At 46.7% G+C, this 16,068-nt stretch overlaps 1 long non-coding RNA gene across 1 annotated transcript; it reads left to right on the forward strand.

The window, feature by feature from the left end:
* The first annotated feature begins 7,819 nt into the window (after positions 1–7,819).
* Positions 7,820–10,351, forward strand: LOC149357623 (uncharacterized). The gene is made up of 3 exons (XR_016289916.1): positions 7,820–8,390; positions 9,798–9,894; positions 10,250–10,351. It is a non-coding gene; the product is annotated as an uncharacterized LOC149357623 (long non-coding RNA).
* The last annotated feature ends 5,717 nt before the right edge of the window (positions 10,352–16,068 follow it).

Here is a 16,068-nt window from a genome sequence, read left to right on the forward strand (position 1 = left end):
GAATTAATAAAATTTGTTTAGTTTCCATCGTTGCACATAATCGTTTGGTGTAATTTTTAGGCATTTGAAGCCCATAACTTCTACTACACTTGTGCACAACTCTGCAGGGTTGTCGCCAGTTGGTTGGTTGGTTGGTTAAAAAGCACGACAGGATTTGCTGTCGCGGATCTGTCGTGCGACACAAATTTGTGTCGCGCGACAAGCGTTCTTGTCGTGCTTTGTGTCGTCCAACAGAGGCTTGTGTAGTGTGTCGTGTCGTGCGACAGAGGCTTGTGTAGTGTGTCGTGTCGTGCGACAGAGGCTTGTGTTGTGTGTCGTGTCGTGGGACAGATGCCCGTGTCGTGGATTGTCGCTTTGTGTCGTGCGACAGAGGCTTGTGTAGTGTGTCGTGTCGTGCGACAGAGGCTTGTGTAGTGTGTCGTGTCGTGCGACACAGGTCCATGTCGTGGGTTTGTCGCGAGATTGATGTCTGTCGTGAGTACTGTCTTGCGACAAATCAAGCCGTGCCGCGCGACAGTGTGCGCGTCCAACGACAGAGGTACCTGTCGTGGGTTCTGTCGTGCGACAGACCCCTAGCACACCTCTTGTCGTGCGACAGAGGAGCCTGTCGTGGGTTCTCTCGCGCAAGACATTCCTGTCGTGTCGTGCGACAGACATCTCGCTTGCAACAGCGCGGTGTCTGTTTTCGGTGTTGTTGAGCAACTAATCTCTATTGCTTTATTGTATTTCCAACCATGGCATAGATTCCTTTCAAAAGAATAGTGCAATCTGTTGTGCAACCAGTAAGGTATACATATACATATAACTGGTGCAGAAATAAGACCAGAGGTGGAGTTCAGTTGTAATTTATTATACCGATATAAGTGGCAAATTAGGCAGATTTCTGATCCAAAATCAATAATATTGCAGATTGTCAAGCTGTAGAAGAAAACAGGATGAACTTAATTATATATACTTTGCAGCTATACATTCAAAAACGACTGTTCATAGCTGACAATCGCAGAGAACTTTACATGACGTTGTCAATCCACTTTATAATTGTTTGCTATGTCACAAACATAAGATTCAGTTTCAAGGTCAAGCAAAATGCACTGAGCAGCAATGTCATCAACTGAGTACAAGCAAATGTTTCGGTCTGGGGGGGCACGTTTGCAGCTGTGTATATAACAACGGTCACTCATAAGCCAGCAAGGGGTCTGGTAGTTGTTCACTTTTCCACTGTGCGTACAATGACGTCAAAATTCGACAGAAGAATACCTGCTACCTGACACTTGGTAGTGCACACTTCTTCAGTGTCGTATCTCTTTTTCTTGTCGGCATCTTACAACACAGCGTTCAATAAAAAATAGTTTGCTGTTTCTGTAGGGAGTGAGCATTATATCAAGGTCAGACATGTAGTAGAGCTTGGAAATCAACGGCTCTGCACAGGCACGCAGTTCATAGTTATTCAAGGAGCACCGCAGACGCGCCGGAGCTATCTGGTGGCCCCTGGTGACTGATATTTTCTCTGCGTATGTGCCGGAACTGCATGCAGCTCTCCGGTTTCACGAAAGTGCTGCTGTCACTGATCACTGCTCTAGCTTCTACCCAGAATCGAGAAAAATTTACCACACCCGCGACCAACTTTCATTGCTTCACCTGTTTCCTTGACAGGCCCGAGCGGCGCTAACAAGCGCAGTCACCCAATTTAAGTGCCGTTTGTTTATAACATAGTTACGTGCGGCTAACCTACGCCCAGCGACTACCGGCCGAATCTCTGATGAACGTGGATTCCAAACGGCAGTCTTAATGTGACACGCGAAGAAAGCATGCACCTCTTTTCCCTTTACTTGTAGGCTTGCAGAGCAGGAGCTCTACTATGTGCACCTCAATCATAGCGGCCAGTGGCGAGTGCTCTGCGGCTCGGCTGTGCACCAGTGCATACCACCTATAGTGTATCATGTTTCATGTGAGGAGATGCGAAAGAAAGGCTTTAGGCCATTGTTGCCAGTCAACATTCACAGTGCTTGAAATAAATCTACTCATGGACTTGACACATATTTTATTTTACTTCATTGCTTCTGTTGCCTTTGGCAATCATTTCTTTTTATCTATTCTTAGCTACCAGCTGCCAGCCTGGGTTTACGGCACCTCCAGGCCCTGGACACGTCCTTCCTTCAGCTGCACCACCTTTTCCGGCACCAGTGCCTCAGGGTACCTGGTTTCATTACTTTTTATTACAGCTGCCTTCCATGACTAAATTTATATTTTTCCATGTCCCAAAGCTATATCCTAGTATCTGTTTGAAGAAATCAGCGTTTGCAGCAAGAAATTGCCTCAGCTCCTTGGTTGGTACGTTAATACAGGCAAGCCCACTTAAAATGGCCGCAGTTATAATAATAATGCTTGCTTATTACCTGTGAGGGTAGTGCTACCATCAAAATATGTATTAGGTCCATGCCATCGTATCAGATGCAACAAACTCTATTGGCCGCACAAATTGGTTACAGCGAACTATGAGACCCTGTAAAACTGCCCCTGCTGTCGGAAACCCTCTTTTTTTCTCGGGAGCTGAGATATTGCTGACCTGATATTGCTGGTGGTGACCCCGGCATCGGAGAGCCAGTCACTGACGAAAATACAAGCATTAACACGTTATAACTACGAACGTTGTCCAGTCGCCAGAAAAATGATGAAGGCGATGACGAGGAGGCTGACCTACCACCATCTGTTGTGGAGGCTTCCGCTGCGGTTAGCTATATCTCCTTCCTAAAGCTCCCCGCCGCAATGGCTCAGTGATTAGGGCACTCAGCTACTGAACCAAACCTCCCAGGTGTGAACCCAGCTGCGGCGGCCGCGTTTCAATGGAGGTGAAACGTGAAAGGCGCCTGTGTTGCACGTGTCATTGCACGTTAAGCATCCCCAAGTGGTCGAATTTATTCCAGGGCCCTCCACTATGGCATCTCTTTCTTCCTTTCTTCTCTGACTTCCTCCTTTACCCCTTCCCTTACTGCGCGGTTCAGGTGTCCACCGAGATGTGAGACAGATACTGGGCCATTTCATTACTTCAAAAACCTATTTTCCTCCCTAAGGCAGCTAATGGGTAACACCGAGATCGGGAAGGGGTATTCGACTGTTCTGGAGAGCTTGGAAAGCAATATAATAAGGCTTAGTTTAAATAGACAGACGTGCATAACGAATAGCGGACTGGCTTTTGTAATTTTGACCTTAACATGGAAAGTCCACTTACTTTGAACTTCGAATATAACGAACGCAATCCACGCAACTATGAGGTTTGTTATGAGTGGGCTTGACTGTGTGTGAACTGGTGACGTACTTGGAGTGGGACAAATGTTCACTTTAGTAGAGCTTGAACCACTAGCAGGGATCAGCTGACCGTTGTCTTTTTCTTGTGCTGTTATACTGCAAATGTGTCAGTGACTGTTTTGAGAACAAACAGACGTTAAAGCCCTTGTCCACACCTAGTAGGTGTAACATTGCAGTGTCCTAAAATTTTGTGGGTTTCCACAAGGTCAATATTTTTATCACAAATTATTGGGCACTTTTCATGAATGAATTTCTTATTTTGGGCTTGAAATGAAATGGCTTTCATACCCTATGCTCCTGGCTGTATACAATGAAACTGATATTTTGCTGACCTACTAGCTCTCCTTCCGTATGGAACTGATGGAATCGTTTGTATCAAGAAGGCAACTTGTGTGTGAATAAAACTGATTTATTACTGTATGCTACCGTTAACAAATTCATACAGCACTATTCTCCCTATCATCTTGAACCTTCAGTGTTTACTGTGCATCTGATACCTGCAGTTGGGTTTGCACTTGGCCTACTGTAAAGAAAAATTAGTTGAGTGGCTCATTGTTTCATTGTTTTTGTTCATGGTTTTTCACGTAACGCCGGTTTTAAGCCCAATGCTTTGGGTGTTTTCTTACACTCCTGAAATGGCCTATACTTAGCACTGTGCAATTCAGGAAAGTTTTTGTCTGGTAGCAAAAATTTACAAATCATGTGAGCTGCGCGTGTTATTCTGTATTATTTTGGCTGTGTTACTCAAAAGGAGCTTTTGGCGCCTAGTATTTTATTCATAATCTGCATGAATATTGATTAAAACTGCATATATGCATGGCATTTTTATTTGCTATTATTGTTGCCATTGCCTACGCCTGACCAAGCCACTTATTAAAGTTGTAAATAAGTCATCATTTGGCAAGCACGCGTCCTAATTACGAGGCATTGAAGTTGAAGTCCATGCCCAGAATTTGCAAAAAATATTGCACTTTGAGCAATCCTACCTTTTTCAAAAGTGTTGAGAAGAAAGATAGTTCTTGAAACAAGTAAAATCTTTGTAATGCACAGAAAATTTTATTGTACCGATTACGTTCTGCAAAAGTGCATTGGTAATTTTTACAGAGAATAACTTTGTGCTGTTGCAGCAGCCGCAGCTGTTGGGACTGGACAAATTCAGGTGCAGACTATTCCAAGGCCAAATAAAGGTATGTACTTCCATATTCTGTGCTAACCGCCTTTATTTCCTGGCCACTGCGGTGGCTCAGTGGTTATAATGCTCGGCTGCTGACCTGAAGGATACGGGTTCGATCTGCCTGCAGCGGCTGAATTTCGATGAAGGCCAAATTCTAGAGGCCCGTGCACTGTGCGTTGTCAGTGCACGTTAAAGAACCCCAGGTGGTCGAAATTACTGGAGCCGTCCACTACAGCATCCCTCACCGCCTGAGTCACTATGGAACATTAACCCCCCTCCCCAAGAAATGCACCAGCACATTGCATTTCTAAGCGCCAAAGCATCAGTCGAGCTGATGCAACCTGCGGTGAGGAATGCTGGACGTCATTCAAGCCTTCTTGTTGGCTTGGTAGTCAAAGGAAGGTGCCTTGCATTCTTTACACACTGTGTTATGTGGTCTCCCAATCACAAGGAGTGGCGGACAGTGTGTGCCAACAGCATGGCTGTGTGCCAGTCATGCTGGTGGCAAGTAGGATAGTGACCCTGTCCTTGCTTTCTTTGCCTCCCGTGCAAGGGTCATCTCTGAAGGGGATGATCTTATCTGGAAATGCCTTGCAAAGCAGCACGGTCTTGTTGTCATTAAACACATTGTATGCATCCTACGCATGCCATGCTCTTTGCCTGATATTTTGGCCATTTTGCCGGCGACATCACATCAGCATGCAAAGTCTATACGTGCTGCGTACATTAATGGTTGTGCTAGGGCTAAAACACTGAAAACACAGGAGTACGCCGAACAGTTTTGTAGAGCGTGCAAAGATGTATGCAGGACAATGCCTTGGGCCTGTATGATCGCCACCATGGCAGCAAAGCACATGGTAGACTTTTTTCTCTCTCTGGCACCACTGCTCGGGCGACAATTTTCGTAGCCTGTATTGCACCTCTGTCCCTCCCCGGTGACTCGGGGCTGCGGTGCTTGGTTGAATAGCCAATGCACACTGTAATTCATCCAAGTTAACGAGTTTCGCCCCATCAACTTCTGTCCATAGGTATTAGTAGGGACCAGGCGGGCAGGTCAAATTAACCAACTTTCAGAATTAACGCGGAGCCAGTTACTGAACTTTTACTGTGCAAAGTGTTGTGAGAAAAAATGAAGGCCATCTGTATTAATGTGGCAAAATTGGGCCAGCCTATCTTCTCTGGAGCTGTGTCTAATAAAAGCATGCTCCAATTTCGGCACATCGACATTTTTCTGTGTTGCTTGCTGCACTCCCTTTAATTTCTGCTCGTTTTTGCAGCACTTGGACAGGCTGGCCAGGAGATTGACGAAACTGTGGGGGCATTGAATGAGGCAGGAGAGGTAAGCTTTTTAACCCCATTTTTCCTGGCATGCTATACAGACTCAAAATTTTCGATTTTTATCCTTGACAAATGCCCAGCTAATGTCACGAAGCTTTTATAATGATGGAGTGTCATAGTGTGGTGTATCCAGCTGCTGCCTGCTTAAAGTCGTGGCCTAACGTGGAGTATTTTTTCATCAAAATAATTTTGTAGTAAGGAGCAGTTAACCTCCTTTTCAATTCAGAACTTTGCAGCTATTGTGAAAGTTCTCTGCAGAGATTGTAATATTGAATTGTCACCGATTTAGATTTGAAAGGAAAAGGTGAAATTAACTTCAGAGGCATAACTAATGCCGGAATGAAAATGTATTGAAAATAATTTTAACAAATAACTAGGCTTCAGAAAGAGTGATTACATTGTCTGGTTTTTATTCTCAGAACTTGATACTTAGGTGCTTCAGGTATTGATAGTTCAACGACACTTGTTTTTGAGGATAATGAGAGTGAAAGTTCGCATTTATCTCCCACTTTTTTTTACTCAAACCCATTACGTTGGGATTCCAGTTGACCTTGCATGATGCGCCGTGCCATGTAAGTATGTGTGGACATATTTGCTAAAATTATAGAATCTGGCACCTTTCTCTTTTTCTCTTAGCACTAAGTCTGTTAACGCACTAGTGTGCCAGTCCTAGTGTGAATGGCTCTGCAGTGATGGACCAGTATTTAGGGCACTCAACTGCTGAGCCAGAAGATGCAGGTTCAGTCCCGGCTGCAGCAGTCTCGTTTCGATGGAAGTAAGTCGCAAGGTGCCAGCGTACTATGTGATGACAGTGCTCCTTAAAGAACTCCAGTTAGCTAAAATTGCCACAGCTCTCCACTGCAGTGTTTCTCGTGGCCAATTTTGCTTTGGGACGTTAAAGTCCATATAGAGTTTCACAAGGGAACAGCAGGTCACAATTAGTAGCGAGGTGCTGGAAGTAGTAAGGGAATAATACGTCTAGTTATGGCATGTATTGGCCACTGATCCGGATCATGAGCCGAAAATAACTGGAAAAATAAGACTGGAGTGGAGTGCTTAAGGCAACTTCTCTCAGATCATGAATAGCAGTTTGCCATTTACCCGCTGCTGTGTCGCAGGGGTTAAGGCGCTAGTCTACCAAGCCAGGGTACCCAGTTGTAAACCCGACCGCGGCGGCCGCATTTCGATGAAGGCTGAACGCGAAAGGCGCCCGGTGTGCTGTGTAATATCAGTGCACGCTAAAGATTCCCAGGGGGTCGAAATTATTCTGGAGAAAGGTCGGCATCTCTTTCTCTCTTTCTTCTTTCACTCCCACCTTCCTCCCTTTCCTTGCAGCACAGTTCAGGTGTCCACTGAGATATGTGTGACAGATACTGCACCATTTCCTTTCCTCAAAAACAAATTTACCAGTTTACTACTATCCCTCAACAGAAAAGTAAACAATATCTGTATTTTACTGGTACTCATCTATGAGTCAGAAATGTGGAGGCTAACAAAGAGGGTTCCGCTTAAGTTAAGGACAACGCAGCGAGCTATGCAAAGAAAAATGATAGATGTAACGTTAAGAGCTCAGAAGGGGGGGCGAGAGATCAAACGCGAGTTAAAGATATCCTACTCGAAATCGAGAGGAAAAAATGGGTTTGGGCAGGGCATGTAATGCGAAGGCAAGATAACCGCTGGTCCTTAAAGTTGACGGAGTGGATTCCAAGAGAAGTCAAGCAGAGCAGGGAGCGGCAGAAGGTTAGATGGGCAGATGAGATCAAGAAGTTTGTGGGGATACAGTGGCAGCAATTGGCAAAAAAAAACAGTTAATTGGAGAGATGTGGGAGAGTCTTTCGCCCTGCAGTGGGCAGAGTCAGGCTGATGATGATGGTCATACCATCCTAGTGTAAATATGTATGTGTTCTACCAGAAGTACATTGAGTTAAAAATGTAGACTGAGGATACGGATGTCACTACTTAGTAAGCTAGGTTAGGTGATGCTGGATGACTTGTTCTGTGAGCTTTCAGCCTCCTTTTGCCTTGAGAAGCTCCTCGTAACATCTTTGCATCATTCACTTTTAACTTAATGTGCACGATATATCGGTGTATGTCATAATTGCTTATTAGAGCATGCAGCCATTTTGCTGCTTGAGTGTCAGGGAAAATCAGGGCAATAAGAAACATGTTTAAATATTACTCTTCCTTGATTAACACTTGTCAGCCATCTGTAAAGGTGTCCCTTGGTTTCAATTTGCCAAGTAAATTGGAATTGGCAGTACATGATTGAATGTACATACACTAGTGCATGCATGCACATGTATGCTATGTCAGCTGCGCCATGCATATACATAATATTTGCTTCTGCAGGTCCACTTGGGTCATGACAGTTACACTGCACCGGCTACTTGGGAGAGGCTCTTGGCCTTGCCTGGGGACTCTGCCTTCTGCAAGCAGTTGGCCGTGAGCATCTGGGGAAGCGACGTGCTTTCCCAGAGGACATTGACGGGAACACTTTCTAACAATGCCCGTTCTAAAGGGGCAACAAAAGTGTTCCCGCCACTGTCCCCTGTAAAGGTGGCTGCAGTGTCAGGTGAGCTGAAAATTGTAATTCAGGTTTCACGTGTGACTACCCTTTGAATTTTATTGGTGCCACCAGAAGAGTGTAATTTGCAAAAATCGCAGACCTCCCTCTTTATCTCTTAGCACTCCACATCTTTTCAGAGTACTTCCTAAGCATTGTTCTTCCATTCTGAGCAGCAATAAAAAAAAGCCAGCACGTGCACCGTATAAACGTGCATAAGGGATGCACTTGTGTACAGGCCGAAGTAAACACTAAAAGAGAGTGTGTAAGGGCGCACACAGACTTTCCATGAACCACGTGGGAATAGCCTTCGAAATGCATGCGCTCAGGCACTTGCAGGTGCTGCCAACAGATGGCGCCCTAGGCCGCGGGTCATCATCAGTAACTTTTTCCTCTGCCACGAGCTCCCGCTCTCTGTATGAGCATCAGTATCTCCAACTTTTTGTTGCTGTCAAAGCCACAGAAGTTGTGGTAGTGTGGCAGTTTTATGTAGTTGTGTGTTTTGTGTGCTACCGCCGAGCATTGCAATTTTAGCAAGGTGGGCAAGCACCTTAATAACTTACACAGCTGGGAATTCGCCCTTAAACGCAGCAAGCGTGTGACAAGCAGAAAATTCGATGTGGATGAGAAATCCATCCAGCGATGGTGCAACCAGAAGGGTGCGTTAAGGAACACAAGCTGCAAAAAAATGCGATTTCTGAGGCAAGCCCTGCAAATTCCCCCGAACTGCAAGGGCTGCTCTGCTATGTTATGGAAGTGAGGAACAGTACACGTTGACAACGGACTTGCTGTGTGACTTCCTGTGGGATGAGCATGCACCAGAGCACAGCCCCAGCTCTTATTCAGAAGACTCAAGGAGTGATGACTGAATGTAGAATAACTGTCACTCTTTCCCTGATTTGTGTGTTTTTGCTTAAAAAGAAAATTTTTTTGCACATTTCGAATATGGGCTGCAACCCGAAAATTGGCCCTCATATATGGAAAAAAAGTGCGACCCTTACACACGTTTATTCGATCTTTTTATTTCGTTTAGTGTTTCATTGCGGGATTGAATAGTCTGCAATTTTCCTATAAATCTAAGCATGCATTTAAGACCCATTGGAAAATTTCATTCACTGTCATGAGCTTGTATTGCTTGGTAAAGTTTTCTGCGCTGTAGTACGGAAGAAGTTTGATAAAGTTTTGAAATTGTGTTTTTTCTTAAATTTGGCTGTGAGTTTCACGCTGAGGTACAAGTAAAAGTGCATAAGAACGAGTTACCAAATTAGACGGCCAGTTTTATTCTATGTTGCCCAATGATTTTAATTTGAGCAATTTTTGGGGGGAGCAGAATTTTCTAGACTTGGGGTCCTAGAGGCCTAGCTTCCCTCAGGGTTTTTTTTCTTTTTTGCAGATTCCTTCCGGTATTTCCTTAAGTTGAAGGGTTGCCCTCCTGAAGAATTTACGCGGCGGCACAAGAAGGTGGCTCGGTATTTGGCACAGAAATGCTCTGATCTGCGCCGCTCATAATTCAGTGAGTATTTTTTGCCCACAGCAAAGAATTCATTGCTAGTGCATGAAAGGTAAATGCATATACAGTTAGTTGCTCTCCCGTAAGTTCATTCGAGAGCTGCACATGATGCAAAACTGCAAGAAAACATTTACTTTACTCTTACTTGAGCCCTACTCACCTGCTGATTTGTAGATACCTCTTTAGTGGCTCTGTAAGAGCAGTAGCTGAAAGAGTGTGCAGCTGAATGGATAGCATTTAACGTGCATAAAGTAACTGTGTAATATACACGTGTCATTACCATGCCATTATTAGGTGTACCCTTTCACGGTGTACCCTTATTGCAGAGCTTAAGTGTCCCCTTAAATTTTTTTCCCAGGTTCGACCAGCCGAGAGTAGAAGCCACCAAGGCATCGTGGGATTTGTGCCATTAACAGAGTAGCCTGAAATATTTTGTGCAATAAAGTCAGCATTAAATTTGTTTTTGGCATGGCATTGCTTTGGGGTGCATGCATTGAGCTCACTGCTCTGCAGCTACCCATGCGTGTGCAGGCTTTGAGAACAATTCTGGAGTCCTGACGACACAACACAACAGGACAGAAGACACAACAGGACAGAAGACACAACAGCACAGAAGACACAACAGGACAGAAGGCACAACAGGACAGAAGGCACAACAGGACAGAAGACACAACAGGACAGGACACAACAGGACAGAAGACAGACAACATGCCAAAAACATGACAGGACAGGAGACAGAAACACAACAGAAATTTTCTGTTGTAATCCTGTAGTGTTTTTTGACTGGGAAGTGACTCCCGCTGTCAGGGGTTCGGTGATCGCGCAATTGATTGATTGATTACAAACATCTTTATTTCTTCAATGTTCTCAGAACATGTGGGTGGGCCGCCTAGTGCGGTAGTCCACTGGCTGCTGCTGCTGCGCTGGCCCTCCCCACATGACAGTAGACATGATATGATAAGTTATCACGTGGTTTGAGCGTTATCTTCTGCTCCACCAGCAAGAGAAAAATTTAAGCGGTCGTAATTGGCTATTGATCGTTGATTATCCCAAAACGTACCTATACACTATTAGAAATACATTCGGGAAGGACATAGTAGTTTAGGACGCTTATAATATTCAAAACACACACCGTGAAATAATCAAGCCTATTAACTTTTCCCTTCTGCTGAAAGGCGAAAAGTTCGGCTCTGAGTTCAACGTGTGAGATCCGTTCACTAGAAAAATGTCATCCTACTCCTTGCTGGGCCGCAAGCGGTAGGATGTTGACGTGCCACTGGTCGGTATCGGTCAGCTCTGTGGGTGGGCGTCCTGCCTTGGTACGGAACAAAGTGAGAAACGACTGCCCTACACCAGTACTCCGGAAGAGCCCCGTCTTCGCAAACCAGACCTGCTGTAGGAGAACTTGGAGTTGCTCAGCGCCCAAGTTGCACGAAGGACTTCTTGGCGACATCCAGTCCGGGTGTGCTGCCGCTCATTTTTTCTGCGCCTCCGCGTGCGCGACGACGCCTTTCGGCTGCGAGCAACTAGCACCGACTTTTGGAAAGCACGGCGGCCACAGCTCGCGAGCGCCATGTGGTTTTCCGCACTAGATCTCGCCCCCACAGCTCGCGGCGCATCATGGAGGAAGGAAAATGTCCTTTTTCCATGGTAACTCGGCGTTGAGCTAGTGCGCCGGCGGCGGCCGGGACAGGCGACTGGGAGAATGGAGTGAATAATTTCACTGCGACGAGTTTTCAGTGGGTGGTCGGCTCGACTAGATCGCCTTTATGGCTTTGGAAACAGCAGCACTGACAAAGGTCTACGCAGAGTCCTCCCCGTTAATCGGCGTGTCAGCGCGCGCTCATTTCTTTTTGCCTTCATATGCATTTTGTTTTCATATGTATTTTTTTGCAAAGGGCAAGCACTCCGCCGCTTCCCTCCAGCCCCGCGCGCTGCATAGCAGGAACTTTGGACAGTAAATAATTAGCACTGTTTGTGGACCTCGTAGGGCGCTGTTAGAGCAGCACCGTCGCGTGAAGTGTTTCGCCCGTGTCGCTTGCTTGGTCCTGCATACACAGAAAATTTTACGCGTCGCCCGGAAGTACACCCGCGACTGGCAAATCGGACTCCGCCGTGCACGCTTCTGGGGTTCTGATCTATGTGCTCCCCCCCGCCTCTGTCTTGGCCTCAAAACGCGGACCGACTTGGCCAGAGAAAATATTCAATTTGCTGTGCCCGTAAGGCAGCGCAGCAAAATTAAAGAAAAATGAACACTCTGCTAGTTGGTAAAAGAGGGCTAACAACACTTGGAACGGGCTACGCGCAGAGCTAGCACAGACAAACTTTATTTAGTTCAGATAAGTGGCAGGAGGGCGGACTTGCCCCCCACCCTCCCCCCCGCGTCCTTGAAAACCGGCCGAGATCCCTCGGGACCTGGCGGCTTCGAAGGCTAGTCTTACGACGGTCTTATGCTCTTCCAGGTCCTATGGCTGCGTGGCGATACCACCCAGGACTCCTTACTGACAGCTGCAGCGCTGGATTTGGCGCATGCAATCGTCATATGGGCTGGGCAGCTCCTCTGCAGGGCGAAATGCCGCGTCGGACCGCGGGCACGGCCGCTCGATGCGAGGCGCCGCTGTAACATCGTTGATGCAGATGACTCAATAAGATTTAGACTGCTTGTTGCATAAATTATTGCTACCTCACAACAGAAAAAATAAAATAATACTTTTTACTCTAACGCGGAATATATCTGCGATAAGAAATGCATAGTTGCCATGATGAGCACAAACGTCTGGCCACAATGCCTCAAAAATTTGAAAGCTCAACAACAATGTCTTTGTTGTAAGCTTGGAGCTCACACTGTTTTACTTGCTGCAGAAATGAGGTTCCTTTTGTCTCAGCAAATAATAAGTTCGCACTAAGCATTTTTAGTACAAGCGGGAAGTGATAGTTTTCGTTCAGAAATCTGGCCACCAAGGTTGTTCACGTAAGTCTGGCAACAAAGTAAAAACTTTGAAACAAATGTTAAATATTGTTATAAAATACTTAGGCAGCTACAAATTTTGAATTTATAAAACACAGAACATATCCGCGAATAGAAATAGTTGCATTATGAACACAAGCGTCTGGCCACACGGCATAAAAAATCTGAAAGCTCAACAACAATGTCTTTGTTGTAAGATTGGAACTTACGCTGTTTTTATTGCTGCGAAAATGAGGCTGTTTTTGTGTCAGCAAATAGTATGTTGCCACTGAGCATTTTTAGTAAAAGTGGGAAGTGATAGTTGTCGTTCCGAAATCTGGCCACCAAGGTTATTCACGTAAGTCTGGCAACAGTCTAAATTTTGAAACAAATGTTAAATTTTGTTATAAAATATTTATGCAGCTGCAAATTTGGAATTAATAAAATTTCTTTAGTTTGCATCGTTGCACATAATCGTTTGGTTTAATTTTTAGGCATTTGAAGGCCATAACTTCTACTACACTTGTGCACAACTCTGCAGGGTTGTCGCCAGTTGGTTCAGTGACTCTCGCTGTCAGGGGTTCGGTGATCGCGCGATTGATTGATTGATTACAAACATCTTTATTTCTTCAATGTTTTCAGAACATGTGGGTGGGCCGCCTAGTGCGGTAGTCCACTGGCTGCTGCTGCTGCGCTGGCCCTCCCCACATGACAGTAGACATGACATGATAAGTTATCACGTGGTTTGAGCGTTATCTTCTGCTCCACCAGCAAGAGTAAAATTTAACCGGTCGTAATTGGCTATTGATCGTTGATTATCCCAAAACGTACCTATACACTATTAGAAATACACTCGGGAAGGACATAGTAATTTAGTACGCTTATAATATTCAAAACACACACCGTAAAATACTCAAGCCTTTTAGCTTTTCCCTTCTGCTGAAAGGCGACCAGTTCGGCTCTGGGTTCAACGTGGGAGATCGGTTCACTAGAAAAATGTCATCCTACTGCTTGCTGGGCCGCAAGCAGTAGGATGTTGACGTGCCACTGGTCGGTATCGGTCAGCTCCGTGGGTGGGCGTCCTGCCTTGGTACGGAACAAAGTGAGAAACGACTGCCCTACACCAATACTCCGGAAGAGCCCCGTCTTCGCAAACCAGACCTGCTGTAGGAGAACTTGGCATTGCTCAGCGCCCAAGTTGCACGAAGGACTTCTTGGCGACATCCAGTCCGGGTGTGCTGCGAGAGAGAGAAAGAACAACTTTTATTTAGAAAGCCTGCAGAGTCGGTTAGGCTCCCTCCAAGCAGGGAGGACAAGCTTTTACAGCGACGCGGCCACTACGTCAATCTCGTGCGTTGTGCTCCTTGAGGTCTTGTTACGTCCCTCGCTACTTCCGCGGGTTCGAGAGGGCCGCCGCCCCCTTCCTGGGGGTGCCGCCCCCTCTCCTCGGTTTCGCTCGGTCGCTCCCTCTCGAGAGCTGCCGAGACCTGCTGGACGGCCTTGAGTTGTGTCTTTTGATCACAGCTCCTCGTTGCAGCCTCTAGCTGCGGCGGGATCGTCGTCTTCTCGCTGGCTTCGCGCGGATTTACGCTACAGTCCCAAAGGATGTTAGCCGCGGTGGCTATCTCCTTCGCGCACAGTCTGCATATGTCGCTCGCGTGCACACTCGGACACACGTGCTTAGCTAGCACCGGGGTGAGCAGGGACCCCGTCTGTAACTGTCTATATAACATTGCCTCCTTCCGGGTAAGCCCCGCGTGAGGTGGATGATGATGAAAAGCCTTTATTTAATAAAAGAGGTGAGGCTTTCTTAAAGAGCCCCGCAATGGGTGGAGTCCCTATTCCGGGACCCCATTGGTTGAAGCTGCCAGCTTAGCCCTCTTGACCAAAGCCTTTTGGGCCAGAAGGTCCAAGCAGCCAAGGAGGGCCGCCTCCCATTCCTCTCTGGTAGGGTTGGGGTGGGGGGAGAGAGCTGAGTTGCGCTGGCAAGCCCAAACCATGTGGTAGGTGTCAGCCACCTCGCCACAGTGTTTGCACCTGCCAGTGAACGCGGGATCGAAGTGTTTTAATACTGCCGGGCACAGCATTGTGTTAGTGAATAGTCTAAGTAGAACGCGTTCGTTTGCTTTCCCCAGTCCCTTTGCAGGGGCTGGGTACACGCGGTGCCTATCCTTATAATAAGATGTTATGTCTTTGAACGAGAGTAAAGAGCCACCTTCAGGTTTCAGGTGCTCAGGAGCCAATGGGAACGCCCGGTGAATGAGTGCTCGGGCCGCCGCGTCTGCAGCTTCGTTTCCTGCTAGGCCCTAATGGCCCGGAGTCCAAACTATGCAGCGGGGAGTAGGATCGGTGTCTCGGCTGCAGTTCCTTAGTATTCGTTCAGCTAGTGGAGTTATCCAGCCAGCCTCATAATTTTTACACGCCGAACGCGAATCTGTTATGATGTGTTTTGATTTGGTATCAGAAGCAGCTAGGGCGATAGCAACCTCTTCAGCTTGTGTTGTGCCTGGGGCTTGAAAGGAGAGACCATCCACCTGTATTTCTTGATGTATGACCGCGGCAGTGTACCACCCCCCGTGGGTCGGTCCGGCTACATCTACGTAGTAGACACATTGCTTGTTGCCATAGTGGCGCGCTAAGGCTTCCGCCCTAGCCTGGCGACGACCACTATGGTCTTCCTTATCCATCTTAGTGGGGAGGGGTCGAACTCTGACGGCGCGTCTCCAGAGTTCGGGCACTCGGACCCGCTCCTGAATGTGTAAATCGTGTTGGATGTGAAGCCGGGCTAGCAAGTCCCGGCCCGACTTCGTTTGGGCTAGCCTCGTGTATTGATTTGTGAGATGGGCTTCCTTGAGCTCCTGAAAGGTGTTCACCACTCCCAATGCAAGAAGTCTCGCATTGGAGGTGGAGACAGGAAGGTCAAGTGCCCTCTTCATCATTTTACGGAGTATTACCTCAACTTTGTCTTCGTCGTGCTTCCGCAAGTGTAGATAAGGGACCGAATAGAGAATTCGGCTGATTACGAAAGCATGGCCCAGCCGAACTGCATCCTTGCTTCGCAAACCCCCTCTCTTATTGGAGACGCGACGGACCATACGGCCCACCTGGTCTCCGATTTTGCGGAGCTTGTGCAATGTTGTGTCTACTCTTCTTTGGCTATTGATGAAGAGTCCGAGTATTCGAATTTCTTTGGCCTCATGTATGGGGCCACTTGTTAAGGAGAGATGTAT

Source organism: Amblyomma mixtum, chromosome 3 (assembly GCF_055824585.1).
Source record: "Amblyomma mixtum isolate Tamu chromosome 3, ASM5582458v1, whole genome shotgun sequence".
Classification (NCBI taxonomy): domain Eukaryota; kingdom Metazoa; phylum Arthropoda; class Arachnida; order Ixodida; family Ixodidae; genus Amblyomma; species Amblyomma mixtum.